A 16,399-nucleotide genomic window follows, 5' to 3' on the forward strand; every position below is an offset into this window, starting at 1 on the left:
AGTCATTGTCGTCCTCAAAAAGAGACCTTCAGCCCTCTCCACCACAGCCGCTGTCCAAGCTGCCTCTGTCCCCGCCGCCACACATGTAGCACCTGTCCTGGCTGCTCCTGTCCCTTCGACCACTGTCCTTGCCACGACACCTGCATCCACTGTGCTGACTGCTTCTGTCCCTGCGGCCAATGTCCTCGCCGCAACACCTACAGCTATTGCCCCAGCTGCCTCTGTCCTCGCTGCCACAGGACCAACTGCCCCAGTCCACCCAGTTGCTGTCCCAGGTGCAGCAGGACCGGAATATCAAGACTCTGCAGCTGAAGGACATGTCCTGTCCAGAAATTTGTGGCACATACAGTGACACAGAAGTACAGAAATGTATGTTTATTATGTTTATGTTTGCCTTTACACAATAAATCTGGTATGCATGGATGTTTAAATGTTTCCAAGTCAGTGTTCAGTCTTGTAACTGTGATTAACGTATACGTTTCACTTTTGTAGATCTAGAAGCAGTGTGGACTGGGAACCACTCTAGTGACCATGTGCTGCTCTCAAAAATAGAAAAGTATAAACTATTTTGTAGGGACATTGCTCGGATCGCTCCTGGCAAAGAGCTTGAGAGTGAGGTAATAATTCTTTACTTTCGAATGACAGACTTTAGATTAAGTATATCTTGGATTGAGAGTACTGATCAAATGTGTGCGTGTATTTGTTTTTTAATTTTTTAATGTTCTTACTAGGCACCTCTGGGCCATATTTTAATCCATGAATACATAAATGAGTGTTTAAATATGTTTCTGTGTTGTGTGGAAACAAAATGTTATCTTTTTGTTGTCTTTAAGGTGATAAATGCATATCTAACATTGCTTGTCCAACGATACACCAATGCCAACAGCGGTGATCAAGCTGCTGTCATTGACAGCTATGAAATGACACGTATTTGGACTCACAACACCTCCAAGCTCAAAGTTAGTAGAGAAAATATTTTTCTAATTAAGTAATGATTACACAATTGCTTTATATAGTCACATTTTACTTTATTATCCTTCAAGTTGTTTGTTTGGATTGATTTTCAGATGGATCCGATGCAGTTCAATATTATTGTGGGGATTTTTAACCAACATCATCACTGGATGTTAACGGTAAAGCTTTGACTGTCGCTTTGAATACCTACATATAAAATAGTCCTTATTGGGACTGATATGAAGTGTATGATTACAGTTTATGAAACATTTTAAACAAATATTAATCTGTTCATTCATTGTCTCAATTGGTGGTAGTTGTAGTGGAAAAGTTGTAAAGTTGTTACCTTCCAAAAGGTCATTTATCCTCATGAAAAGAGGACCTTGTTTGTGGATCCATTTGGGGAAACTGACGATAAAATAAAAAGATGCCTGGAAACAAGAAGGTAAGAAGAACTTAAAGAAAGCAGTTAAAAACATCAATCTGGTATAGACAAAGATGTATCATTTCTTCAAAGGGCATTCATGCGGAAGAGGGACTGTAAGGTGTCAAGGTGGACATGTGGTACCCTTCCTCATGGACTTCAGGGTGATGGCACATCATGTGGTATGTTAGCCTTGAAAGTGAGTACAGTTGCAGTTTCATATAGCCAGACTTTTAATGTTGACTTAATCAGTCTGTCTTATGCACACATATATTCATAACAGATTTTCAGCTTGTATTAGTCCTGTCAATGTCTGTAACCCCCCCCCCCCCCCCCATATTTTTTGCAAAGCATGTACAAAGTATCACAATTCATTGGGTCCATATCTAATAACTTGTCTTCAGTTTGCTCAGTGTATCCTGGAAGACCAGCCCCTGACCTTAGATACCAGCAAAGGGGCTGTCAACAACATGCGAGAAGAGATTGCCAAAACTCTTCTCCGTGAATCAGGTGTGCTACCGTTTGCCTTCTTTTGTTTGTGTTAAAATTCATTATCAAAAGGGACAGTTTGTGGATTTTTTGTCAAATTAATTAACGTTTTTTTGTGTGCGTGTATGTTTTTTTTTAATTAGAATCCCTCAAGAACCTGTGCCACCATTGTGGGTCTGAGGAAACGGATGACATGCTATGGGTAATGACATTAAATTGAACATATCAGAACACATACAGTACTTAACAAGCCAACTTGTACTAATTGTACTTAGTACTATTGTAGTGATAGTAATGCCTACAGTAAAAGACGGATGTGAATAGCACCTTAAATGTTTGTCATTTTCAGATTGGCTGTGACAACTGCAGCAGGTGGTACCACCACAGTTGCTTAGGTCAGCCACCACTTGATGCGGACTATCTCTGTCCTCTCTGTCTGTAAGGCGGGCAGAAGACCATTGAGTGTGTGTTTATGTGTTTTGCTGATGGATCATGTATATTTCTCTACTGTATATAGTTTAAAACAATTTTCACACAATTCAAATATTTTCATATAAAGTTTTCGTATAAAACATTTTCCTGCTCCTATTTCTTTTAGGGCACATTTTGTGCACACATTATTTTAAAAGCAAATTGGCATACTGCCGTAAAATGCATGCACCCCGATTTGCTCTTGAAGAACTTTTCTGTTCAAATGATGAAGTCCACATGACAGGTGGGTGTCTTCAAAGTAAATCATGTGAACTATAGACATGTAGAAGTTACGCAGGTCTAAATAGGGGGTGCATGCAAATCTCGGCAGGCACAAAATCCGCCCTGCCGTAAAATGCATGGACCCCATATTTCCAATATGGGAACTTTTTTGTTCAAATGATGAAGTCCACATGACAGGTGGGTGTCTTTAAAGTAAACCATGTGAACTATAGACATGTAGAAGTTATCTTAGTCCAAATAGGGGTGGATGCAAATCTGCCCTGCCGTAAAATGCATGTACCCCATATTTCCTATATGGAAACTTTTTTGTTCAAATGATGACATCCACATGAGAGATGGATGTATTTAAAGTAAATAATGTGAACTATAGACATGTAGCAGTTATCCTGGTCCAAGTGGGGGGTGCATGCAAATCTCGGCAGGTCAAAATCCACCCGCTGTAGAATGCATGCACCCCATATTTCCTATTGGGGAACTTTTTTGTTCAAATGATAGACATGTAGAACTCATCTTAGTCCAAATAGGGGGTGCATGCAAATCTCGGCAGGCACAAAATCTGCCCTGCCATAGAATGCATGCACCCATATTTGTTGATGGGGAATTTAAAATTCACCAAATAACCATTGTGTTGCCACATAATGAATGAATGAGTGGAGCCCCCAAGTTCAACACTTTTATTTTTCATTTTACAGTCCAAAGTATGTCAAACGGGTGAGATCGACTGTTGCATCATGCCTCATTCACTGTCTGTTAACAACTCTTCCTTGTGGTTTGGTTGGTTTGGTCATATTTGTCATTAGTTATGCAGAAATACCTAAATGGTGGAAGAAATGTGTTACAAAGCGCCACAATTACATTGTAAATGTCTAACCCGCTCCACTCACCGTATTCCTGGATACGCATGCGTCAAATGCTTGACATACCTAACAAATACCAAGCCAATCGAAGTTTTCATATACTGTGTACTTTAGGTATCTCATAGTAAATGATAAAGCAGACAAAAAGTATAATATCTACGTAATCTAAAGTCCTGTGGCGAAAAAAACCCGCAGCGTCACATATTTTCGGTTTTTACTGAGCGTGCGCGCTCCCGCGAGGTGGATGCATATTCCGGCAGGCATGCAAAACTCGGCACAACACCGGCTTCTCCTCAAGATGATGGCGGATCTCGACTACATCATCCACTTGCTACCTGGCACAGTGGTGATGTTTTCGGATATCTTGCCCCGTTGGAACTGGCGTTACCAGACGGCACCCACAGGACGTGGACTGGACAATGCGAGGAAAAGGATTAACCGAGTCCTTGGCGGCTTCCTACGACAACGCGGCATGAAGCGCATCCCGCATTCCAACATCTCCGTCCACGACTTGCTTGCCGACGGTTGCCATCTCAACGAGAGGGGAAATGAGACGCTCTATCTCAACTTCCGCCGAGAAATCGCTGCAAATCTGCAGTAGATTCACCACAACGGCTCTTTTAAGAGCCAACCACTTTTCCATAAAGAGCAAAATGTTCCAATGCATTCCACACACCGCAACGCACTGCTTCAGAATAAAACGTAAACAAATGGTTTCAATCAGAATGATGTACAAAATACTACGCTCAGAAAATGACCCAGAGCTTAAGCTTGGTGACGTAGACCGTCATGACGTGCCCCCTTCGCGGCCAAAGGGGTGGAGTTATGAGAGGTCTATGGTACAGTTTCCGGCAACACAACAGCGAAGGTATCAAGACGAGCATGGCAAGTTATATGGACGACAATACATCGGTAAGTAGAGCACTTGCAATTTTTAAACTAATAGCGACCCCGTCTTCCTTCAAATACGCTGGGTGTTGTTTTTTTAATGTCACCACTATTCTGTTGCGCGTAAGCTAACTTTAGCTATGTTTGCTAGCCACCAAATTGCTCAGCTAACATGGTTCGTTGGGCGAACATACTTTAACAGGTAACGGACCATCGAACCGGAAAAGTGAAGCTTTTAACCGCGCTCTCTTTGTGTGTACGCCGTGTTTTGCTTGGTTTTACTTTGTTTTTGTAACATGACGTGATGTCGATATGCTCCGATGGGAATCTCTTGTGGGAACAGCCGAGCTACTTCCGGAGCTCATTACAATTATAATACAAGAGTATTCAACATTCGTTTTCTACCGCTCACCCCCACGAAGGTCGCGCGGGGTGCTGGAGTCTACTTGGAATTAAATTTGCATGTTTTTGGAATGTGGGAGGAAACCGGAGTACCCGGAGAAAACCCACGTATGCACGGGGAGAACATGCAAACTCCACACAGAGATGGGCAACAGTATTCATTAAAATTATTTATTCATGGTTTTATATAAGAAATATTAATTCGAATTATGAATTACTGCATGTTTTCCTATAATTATATTTGGAGATTAATTAATGTCAATGTGCATTTTTGGCAGGCGAGTGATTAGTGGCAGACCTCACAGCTAAAAGATGCCAGTTCAGGGGTGCTCATTAAGTCGATCGCGAGCTACCGGTCGATCGCGGAGGTGGTACTGGTCGATCGCTGGTCGATCGCGGCGTGACATTAAAAAAATAACATCCCAGCATCAATGCCGTCACTTGATTGATATACAGGGCAGCCATTCAGATGACAACTGAATGTTGCCCTTCGGGCGACCAATCAAATCAAACAACGTCTCTAAGTGCAGCAGAACTTACGATGTCAGCCGATATCATCCATCCCCGTTACTTGATTGACATACAGGACAACCAATCAGATGACAACTGAATTTTGACCTTTAGGTCACCCCTCATGCGTAAACAACGATGCAAAGTGCTAAGCTAGTCGGCGAATTGCGAGATTTTAAGCCCTCGCTAAAGTTTATGGTCACTAAAATGAGTGAAGGAGCTGGACCAAGTAAAAAGGCAAAAACATATCACTTCCATACGGAATGGGAGGTGGACTTTTTTTTCACAATGTCTTTTTCGAAGTGCGTTTGCCTGGCTAACCTGGCTATCAGCAGCTACTGTCCGGACTATGCATCCCTGGCTGGTTCAATTCAGTGCAAGTCATCAAAGTAAACTCAGGTAATTACAAAAAATGTTAATAGTTAATTATGTGTGTTTTGCAATATTGGCTCATTTGGTTATGTAAGGTACATCAACATACATTGTACGTACAAATAATCCTCAATACATTTGAAAATAAATAGATGTTTTGCATTTTTGTAGTGGGTAGATCATTTTGACTCGGTCATTTTAAAAGTAGCTCGCATGCTGAAAAAGTGTGAGCACCCCTGTGCCAGTTCAATTCCACACTCGGCCATCTCTGTGTGGAGTTTGCATGTTCTCCCCGTGCATGCGTGGGTTTTCTCCGGGTACTCCGGTTTCCTCCCACATTCCAAAAACATGCTAGGTTAATTAGCCACTCCAAATTGTCCATAGGTATGAATGTGAGTGTGAATGGTTGTTTGTCTATATGTGCCCTGGGATTGGCTGGCCACCAGTCCAGGGAGGCCCCCGCATCACGCCCGAAGACAGCTGAGATAGGCTCCAGCACCCCTTGCGACCCTTGTGAGGATGAGCAATCGAAAATGAATGCATGAATGAATGTGCATTATAATTATTTCTTTAGAACTGTGGATTTAAAACGCAATCCAAAAACGATGTACATGAAATTAGACAGCACTTTTAAAAACAAACCATCCTAACACTGTTTATGCTCCTTTTTAAGGTGGCGGCCCGTGGCCTGGCAATGTAGGCGCTGCACATTGGAGGATACTTCAGAAGGGGAGCTTCTCAAGCATTACCAAGTCAAGCACAGTATTTATGGTTGTGGCTGTAAGTACCCTGTCTTCATTTAAGATGTCCTTGCTCCCTTAAAACATGGAACAGTGGTGAAGTGGTATTCTTCCTCGCTATCCTCCAGGAGCTGAACCAAAACCAACTAATCACCAATTAAAGAAGAGAGACAGCCCAGTCATTAAGGACTTGATGTGGAGAACTTTTGCACATAGAGGAACATACGACATACAAATGAGCATCAGTGACATGAAGCACAGGTGGCCTACCTTGTTTAATGTCTCACAGGTGAGTATTTGGATCTTTTGTGTTAAACACATTAAGGACTGTAAACAACTACTGTATGTTTCACAGTTATACTTAAGTATGCACTTCACTTTTTGTTGTCACTGGTTCTTTTGTCTCTTCTTTCATATCTCTCAGGTTGGTGCAGAGTTTCTAATGCTCACAAAACAGAAGGGAGGCAAAAGGACATTGCGGTAATTGAACAGTCTTACTCATCTGTATTCCTAAGGAGAAGCTTACACAAGTGCAGCTTCATCTTGGAATGCCAAACAAGAAACTACTGCAGGAGGTTGAGACACGATGGAACAGCACATACTTAATGCTGCAATGATTGGTCGAATTAAGGGAGCCAGTTGGAGCAGCATCCGCAGGGCTCCAACACGACAGACCACTCCTGACAACTGATGAATTCACCATTGTTGGAGGGTGCCTTTCCCTGCTGTCTCCGTTTTATGATGCCACAGTTGAGCTGTCAGCAGAGAAACATGTGTGTGCCTCTAAAGTTGTCCCCCTCTTGAAAATGCTTGAGCAAACTCTTCAGGAGGAAGTGACAAAGCCGGCCTCAGTAGTTGCACGTGAAATGGGAGAGCAACTCATAAGGCTCCTCCGGGAGAAGCTCCACACTTTACAATCAATGAGCATCATGTCCCTAGCTACACTCCTGGACCCGCCATTTAAAGTGATAGGCTTCTTCAGCCCAAATAAGGCATCAGAAGCGATCAAGCGGCTGACCTCTGAGTGTGCCACGTTGATAAGGTCCAAACAGGATATTCCCCAAGCATCTACTTCTCATGATGACACCGGAGGTAATCTATTATTTTGAATGTTGAAATCTATCATTCCTTTCAGAACACTTATTCACATGATATGTGGTTTCTTCTAGGAAGCAAACTGTGGCTTCGTTTTGACACGAGTGTAAAGGAGGCACAGAAGACTCAAAACGTGACAGCAGATGCCACGGTAGAGGTCCAGCGCTACATATCGGAGCCAAATCTGAGCAGGATGGAAAATCCTTGGACTACTGGGAAAGACAAAAAAACCCTGTACCCCAATTTATACATGTTGGCTTTAACCTATTTATGCACGCCTGCATCCTCTGTGTGTTAGAATAAAATGGAGATAGAATGAATATAGTATTAGTTATCACCCTTATATGACACCGTGCCATGCGAAAGAATTTTCTCAAAGGCCGGAGAGGTTGTATCAAAAAAGAGGAATCGCCTCAAACCACAAATTGTTGAAAAACTATTACTTTTCAATAAAATGTCCAACGTCTTGTCCAAGTTACACAAGCATACATCTTTAGCACTTTAACTGTCCTCTGCCTGTATGAGGCCATGCCAGGTAACATAAAACCATGATGAAGCAAGCCATATCACATGATGCTGGAAGCATTTATTGACATGAAAACATTCCGCATTTCATATATACTGTATATGTTTTCCTACATGTTTTAGATGACTCATTTGTCAATGAAAATTGTGGAGTACATAATTATAAGAGCCAAAACATATGAATTGCTGCCTGCAATTGTATCCAAGGCCAGCAGGTGGTGTCGTGTGCACATGTAGCTTCAAGAAATGAATCCATTCTCGAACCAGTTGACTGAAATGGTTCCAAGCCTCATGGGGCTTCATCACACCAACACTAGCAAAAACTAAACTAAACAGCCAAACAAGAACAACAGCATGGTGCAGCCTGAAGTCTGAAGAAGGGGCAGGAGAGAGCTGTTGGAGGTGGAGCCCTTTTATCCTGGGAGCCTCCTCCCAGGTGCTGCACATCAGCAATCAGGCTTGGGTCCCATGGCAACCTCAGGGAAGCAGCATGTTAATGACGGGTCACATGGAACCCAAACAGGGCCATCACAAGGGAAAGGTTTTAATCATAAAGCTGTGATTTTACTTTTGCTTTTACTATCAGCTCTGTTTTTACCCCCCAAAGACATGTGCTTTTAGAACTGGATTGGGCCATCATTTATTTCCTTTGGGGCTCCAAGTGGGAAAGAGTGAGGAGAGACATCCTCAAAAGGCCAAAGGAAAAATGAGGAAAAGGAGTACCAGATCTCCAACGGTTCCTGGGAGCAAGATACTCATCCAGTACACCCAAGACCAAAGCCCTGGCACGACAAGGATGGGCTCCTACCTAAGAAAGCTAAAACTGATCCCAACAGACCTACGAGTACCTGTGGCATTGTTTAACACCAGCATATGTAGCCGGTCTAGCCGACCCTCTCTTGTCTCACGGTGATCAAACTCTGCGTTGTGTTGTGTGAACAGATGAGATGGGAATCACCGCTGTTTTGCCAGTGGAGCAGGATTTATTCCAAATCAGCTGTACGAACAAAACAAAATCAGTACAGGAGCTCGTCTCTCCTCAGCGGGATCTCGCGCCGTCTCAGCTAATGCACGTTTCTATAAGTTTGCTTAATCCATTCAACAGTGGCATTTTTCCCATGTTTCATCATGAACGTTATAACAAATGAACAAAAAAACCATGAGCTTACGTACCTGTACGAACAAAACAAAATCAGTACAGGAGCTCGTCTCTCCTCAGCGGGATCTCGCGCCGTCTGAGGAGAGTACCGCGAAACTGCGGGGAGTGCCTTCCTTACAGGAAGTCACCAAAATAAAACAAATTTCAAAATAAAATGACAATATACGTAAAATAAATAATTCAACATGAAAATTATATGACAAAATGAAAACAAATACTAAGGATGGACTTTTGGTGAATTACAACGCCATTGCTGGAACACACCTGTTACATCCACCCCTCCTAACTTCACCAAAATCCAGACTGTACATGTGAGCGTTTCAAAAAAAACAACAATTCACACACTCATTGAAACCCGACGGAGGTAGTTAAAAAGCTCTGAGCTTTACCTTCCATGAGAAACCCACAAAATAGGTTCAGAAAGAACATAAGGGTGATCAAGCCTTAGTCTCTCCTAGGTCGATATGATGCCGTGTACACCATACACATTCTCCGTCACCTTAAACTTCGCAAAACATACCGCATACAAAATCACTACGGTAGTGACATTGTCCATTAATCACAACACATTTACATATCTGGACACCTTGATACACTAAAACAAAGTTAGGAGTGACTGAGATTTCCTGCTGAATGAACTTGCCATATCTTTTATATCAAAAGGCTTTTGAACCATGGATTCAATAAGACGATTGACCTTTCTACTGACTCTGCCAAACCGTGTCCTGACTACATGTTCCGTAGCTGCTGATGGGTTAACTTGTATGCCTCTGTCATGAACAGCATCTACTGATGGCACCTGTGAGTCTGTGGAAAGCACTGGGCTTGCCTGAAGTAACCCTGACTCTGTGTCACAGTCAGTGTCTGGATTAGACTTGGTGTCTGTGTCTACTGGAAGCATGTCTGACGGATGTAGGAAGTCTGAGTCAGGTTCTGCAGCTAGACTGTTAATGTCACTGTCTCTATTGGAGTCTCTGCCGTCTGGTGCGCACTGGATCAACTCATCTGCAGACAGCTCCTCATGATCCAACGCTGCAGCATCCTGACTGGGCTGGTCCAGTTCTGACTGTCCTCCACTCAGGCTGGCCTGACTCTCGGCATCTGCTGATTCACTCATAACCCATGCGCTTGTCCTCTCCTCTGAGTTCTCCTCCTCCAAAGAATCCAGGGAATTTGTCACACTTGATCCATCCTCATTCCCAGTGTCACACAGTTCTCTTTCAGTCGCCACCACAGGTAAGAAACTGATGTTGAGGACTAAGTTGCGGTGCACTACTTTCGTTTTGCCCTTATTGTCCTCCAGCCTGTACGTGTGGGTCTGCAGATTTCTGTCTTTGACCGTGTACACTGTAGGATCCCACTTATCAGCTAACTTTTTCTTCCCTTTTTCGCCTTTGTTTGCAATGAGTACTCGGTCTCCAATGCTGAGGTGAGTGCCTTTTACTTTTTTGTTGTACTCTCTTGCTTGTTTGTCTTGTTCCTTGATTGCATGTGTTTGAGCGATCCTGGCTGCTTCATTAAGATGTGACATCAGAGTGTTCACGTAGCTTTTGTGATCGACAACCACAGGGTCGTGCAGCACCTGTTTAAACATTACATCCACGGGGAGCCTTGGAATACGACCAAACATGAGCTGGAAAGGGGCATATCCAGTGGTTTCATGTACTGTTGCATTGTACGCAAACGTCAAAGTTTGTACTTGTTGTGTCCATTTGTGTTTCTCCTTGAGGGGCAACGATCTGAGCATGCTGCCTAACGTTCTGTTAAAGCGCTCAGTTCCTCCATTTCCCATCGGGTGATAAGCCGTAGTGTGTGACTTTGAGACTCCTGACAGTCTGAGCAGTTCGGCTATGAGCTCACTCTCAAAGTTAGCCCCCTGATCGGAGTGGATCCGTTCAGGGAACCCATACACACAGAAGACGTGATCCCATAGCTTTTTAGCTACTTGCTTGGCGGTCTGGTTTGTGCATGGAAAGGCATGGGCCAGCTTCGTAAAATGATCTGTCAGGACAAGAACATCGACGGAGCGCTGCCTGCTGTCTTCTGCACTCCAAAAGTCCAAACATACGAGCTCCATGGGAAAAGAGGTTCTGATGCTTTCAAGTGGTGCTCTAGCAGAAGGGTCTGGTGTTTTTGCTAGAATGCATCTTTGACAGCACTTGACGTAATCTCTTACGTCAGACTCCATCTTGGGCCAAAAGAAGCGTTGTCTCGCCAGGTGTAAAGTTCTCGCTTGCCCCTGGTGTCCAGCAATGTCATGGATACCATGCAGCGCTGTCTCCTTGAGAGTCTCTGGCAAGACAAACTGATGCCTCTTTTGTTTACTGAGGGGGTCTTTAGTCACACGGTACAGGACACCATTCTGAAAGTGAAGCCGGTCCCACTGTTTGAGCAACGTCACAGCTTTCGAGTCAAGACCTGCTCTTTCACGCCTGGATGGTCGTCTCTTTCGGATGACAAACGGCACCAGCTTCGAGACGGTGGCGTCGAGCTCTTGGCTTCGCTGGAGGTCTTCCAAGGTGAAGACAGGAAGTGAATCCTGGCCCTGTGTCAAAAGATCCTGCACAGACTGAAACAGCTCCACAGCCCTGGTCTCAGCAGCTGTATCCCATTGGTCATGAGCATCCAAAAGAGCCTTGACGGCCACAGAGTCACAAGGATGTCTATTTGGACTAACCTGAGATGATGGGCTGGTACGGGATGGTTTCTTTACCCGATGACACTGGACCTTTAAACGGAGAGTGTCCTGAATGCCATCATAGCTGACATCCTCAGCTTCAGCAAGCAGTTGGTCGTAGTGCTCTGTGATGAGCCGATGACCGACTGTCGTGGCAAAGGGATCTCTGCTAAGAGCATCAGCAACTGTGTTCTTTGTACCAGGTATGTGTTTCAGGTCGAATGTATAAGGAGCAAGCTTGGACACCCAACGCTGCTCACAAGCATCGAGCTTTGGCTTTGTCATGATATAGGTGAGTGGGTTGTTATCTGTCCATACTGTAAATGAATGACCCCTCAACCAATGGCTAAATTTCTCGCACACACTCCACTTCAAGGCTAAAAATTCTAGCCGGTGAGCTGGATACTTTTTCTGAGAACTGCTCAGGGTCTTACTGGCAAATGCTATGGGGCGGGCCTTCTCTTGTCCAGCTGGTACTTGTGACAGTACAGCGCCGAGTCCATCTAGCGAGGCATCAATGGACAAGATCAGGGGCAGCGTAAAATCCGGATGCGTGAGGACAACACAGTTCAAAAGACAGTCTTTAAGCTTCGACAGAGCTGCGTCACACTCACCGGACCAATCTGAGGGTTTGAGCTTCCTGAAAGAGCCAGCATTTGCTTGTGACTTGACTTTTCCTCTTTTCTTTTGTCCAGCAGTGAGAGCAAAGAGTGGCTTTGCTATGGCAGAGCAACTTGGAATGAAGTGTTGGTAGTAGAATACCATCCCAAGGAAAGACTTTATCCTCTTCACTGATGGGGTGCAGCCATCTTCTTCCATCAGATCACTTTTGGACATGTTTGTGATTACGTCAACTTTTGATGGATCCACAGCCACTCCATTGCCATCTATGACGTGACCAAGAAACTTGACTGAAGATCGCATCAGGTGACACTTTTTAGGACTTAGCTTAAGGTTGTGGAGTCGCAGCCTCTGAAACACAACCTCAAGCCTCTCCAAAGCTTCCTCTTCTGTTGAAGCAAACACCAGCAAATCGTCGAGATAGCATAACAGACTGCTGAAGTTCAAGTCACCAAATATGCTGAGCATCATGCGCATAAATGAGGCGGGGCTATTGCACAGACCCTGTGGCATTCTATTATACTCATACAAACCCACAGGGGTCGTGAATGCAGTGTACTTCTTGTCTCCCTCAGCCATCGGGATGTTATAAAACCCGGAGGTCAGGTCCATGGTGCTGAAGTAGGTGTTTCCTCCCAGCGCAGCAAGGCAGTCCGACTGATGTGGCAGTGGGTGCGCATCTTTGAATGTGCGAGCATTCAGCCACCTGAAGTCGGTGCACAGTCTTAAGCTGCCGTCCTTTTTCCACACCAAGACTAGAGGAGATGCATATTCACTCAAAGATTTCCGGATTATTTCCTGCTCCTCCATCTCAGACAGGACCTGCCGCAGTTTCTGGTAGTGGGCTGGTGGCACACGGCGGTAAGGAAGACGAAAAGGTTTCTCATCGGTAAGTCTGATGTGGTGGGTAAAGCCTTTCGCCTCACCACAATCCAACGTGTGTTTTGAGAAGATGTCATTGTACTTTTCGAGCAGCTCAACTAACTTCTTTTTCCCTTCATTACCAGCGTGACACAGGTCAATGTCAATGTTGCTGAGACCAATTTGTTGCAGCCGCTGTTTCAGATCTGTGAGCTTGACATAGTCATGACTGTTGTCTGTTTCAGCTTTTCCAGGCTGACTGGAACCCTGGAAAACTTCAAAATCTTCTACAGCTAGGCAGGGAGACACATCTGCCAGCTTACTGTTCCTCCTGAGGGTTATCGGTTTGTTGGACAGGTTAGTCACTTTCATGGGAACCCATCTGTCTCCCCAAAGTGGCGTAATGACACGGCCGACCATGATGTTGCGTGGCATGGACTTTGATGAGGTGGGTTCGACAATGACTGTGCTTCCTGGTGACATTGGGACATTATTCGGCAGCTTACCCCACACAAGGTGTTCTTGTCTCACCAGCAGGGTGACTGACTGTTGAAGCTTGACTGTGCCAATCCTTTCCGGGAGCTCCTCACCTCTCCACCTGGATGAGTTTGCCATGAGGTCAAGAAACTGCTCACACTCAGGAAGAAGATTGCCACTGGAGACGAGACGCCAATAGTCACTGCTTATTTTCAGCTGGTGCATAAGAAATCTGATGACATTTGTGCCCAAGATTAAATCATCACGTTGACCTGGCACAACAAGAACAGGAACAACACAGGTTTCTCCGTACGCTTTCATCTCAACTTCATACATGCACTTAGGCTTGCTGATTTTTCCACCACAGCCCACAAGAACAATCTCTTGAGTCAGAGGAATGGAATTTGATAGAACATTGTCACTTAACATCTGTAGTTCTGCTTGCTCACTTAGTGTGCAGGCCATGGAGCCAGAGTCCAGCATCCCCTTCACGTGTGACTTGTTGTTGATGCTGACAGGAGTGTAAAACAGTTCATCAAAAGGACCTATTCTCTGTGTATTCTGCACTATCACCTTTGCATTGACTGGAGCAGCTGCACATGCCCTAATATAATGCTGTTCAATGTTGTCTTTACTGAGGGTTGCTTCTCTAGCGTCCACATGACCCCTCTCCCAATGCGGACCACTTAGTTTAAAGGCTGGAAGTTTTGTGGTTGAGGGATGAACTGACTTTGAGCAGGCATGCGACGAGGGCAGTTTCTTTTGATGTGATTTGGCTCAAAACATGACAGACACAAGCGTTTCTGCCTGCAGTGTGCAAGGGTAGAGTGCTCAAGAGACTGACAGACTCTACAGGACCTTTGGTAAGTCTGTGCCGGATGGATCGGTTTGTCTGTGGCCAGGACATGTTGTGATAAAGCACGATCAAAGAGACCGATCAGTGTTCTCAAGCAACCATCATCGCAGGGGGGTTTGGCTGCTGGGTTATTCTCAACCTGCACAGGAGGCTCTCTGGGTTGACATGTCGGCGCCAAATTATCAGGTGCAGGGGTCTGGATGTTAACCGTGACAAGTGCAGGCTGCTTTGACTTGGAGAGTTTCTGTTCTCTGGCCTCGATCTGGTATTGATCTATCTGCTCTTGAATATCACTAACAGTCCACTTGTCCGGTGCTTTAAACTTGAGGACTGCTGCCAGTGAGGGATCTGGACAGTACTTAACAAACATCATAGCAACTTCTTGGCAGGGGTTGTCTAAACGTCGACCTAGCCTTTTCAAACCTTCTTCTGCTGCATCAACTGCCTTGTTTAGCCGAACCCAATACTCTAGAGGAGTTTCTCCTGCTGTTGGGACTGTACTGTAGAAGTCCGCCATGGGCATACATGAAAAACTCACCTCACCGAAATGTCGACTGAGGATGTTGTAGATCACTTCTGGGCTCTCTCCTGGTTTCAGTGAGGGACTGCTTCTCAGAGTGATTCTTACAATGTCTTTGGCTTTTCCCATTAACTTACACATTATCTCAGAATGTTGCTCTGCTACGGGTGTGGCTCGTTTCTTGAAGTAGGTTTTCATCAATTCTTCCCACTCACACAACGTGATCTTGTCCGACTCATCTCCTCTGAAGACAGGAGGCTCTTTCACATCTGACTGCAGGACTAACTTGGCACCGGTCAGGTTAAGGTAAGTAGAGTCACTAGGTAACTGGCCGACACTGCTCTGAGCTTGTGCGCCTCTAACACCACTTTCTCTACATTCTTCCTTTAACTGATCCCTTATAGTTTGTCCCACCTGCTGTGCAATGCTTGTTATCAAGTAATTTAATGCCAGGTCAGTTGTAGCTGAGTTGTCAGAGAGTGCGTTACTGGGCTGAAGACCAGCAGGTGTACGGTTAAGAATGCGAGTAGAACAGAAAGCTGGGGAGCCTGCAGCATTCACATCTCTAACTGGTGTGGCAGGCAGCCTACCTCTCCCAAAACTGAAACTGTTAAGCTGACTGTTATCATCCATTTTTTCACAACAGACACATAAAGCTCACTTTTAACCACTTGAATAACCCTTTTTCCTTAGTTTTTTTTTTTTTTTTTTTTTTAAACCTTGTGAATAAACATTTTAACACTAATATGTGAGACAAAGCAACCTCTGGTGACCAAGCTGATGTTGATCCACAGCTCCAGGAACCGCGATGACGATGAACCAGCCTGGAGCGGAGTGAATCCGGGTCACGGCACCACTGTAGCCGGTCTAGCCGACCCTCTCTTGTCTCACGGTGATCAAACTCTGCGTTGTGTTGTGTGAACAGATGAGATGGGATTCACCGCTGTTTTGCCAGTGGAGCAGGATTTATTCGAAACCAGCTGTGCAAACAAAACAAAATCAATACAGCAGCTCGTCTCTCCTCAGCGGGATCTCGCGCCATCTCAGCTAATGCACGTTTCTATAAGTTTGCTTAATCCATTCAACAGTGGCATTTTTCCTATGTTTCATCATGAACGTTATAACAAATGAACAAAAAACCATAAGCTCACGTACCTGTGCGAACAAAACAAAATCAATACAGCAGCTCGTCTCTCCTCAGCGGGATCTCGCGCCATCTGAGGAGAGTACCGCGAAACTGCAGGGAGTGCCTTCCATA

This window comes from Doryrhamphus excisus, unplaced genomic scaffold (assembly GCF_030265055.1).
Source record: "Doryrhamphus excisus isolate RoL2022-K1 unplaced genomic scaffold, RoL_Dexc_1.0 HiC_scaffold_24, whole genome shotgun sequence".
Classification (NCBI taxonomy): domain Eukaryota; kingdom Metazoa; phylum Chordata; class Actinopteri; order Syngnathiformes; family Syngnathidae; genus Doryrhamphus; species Doryrhamphus excisus.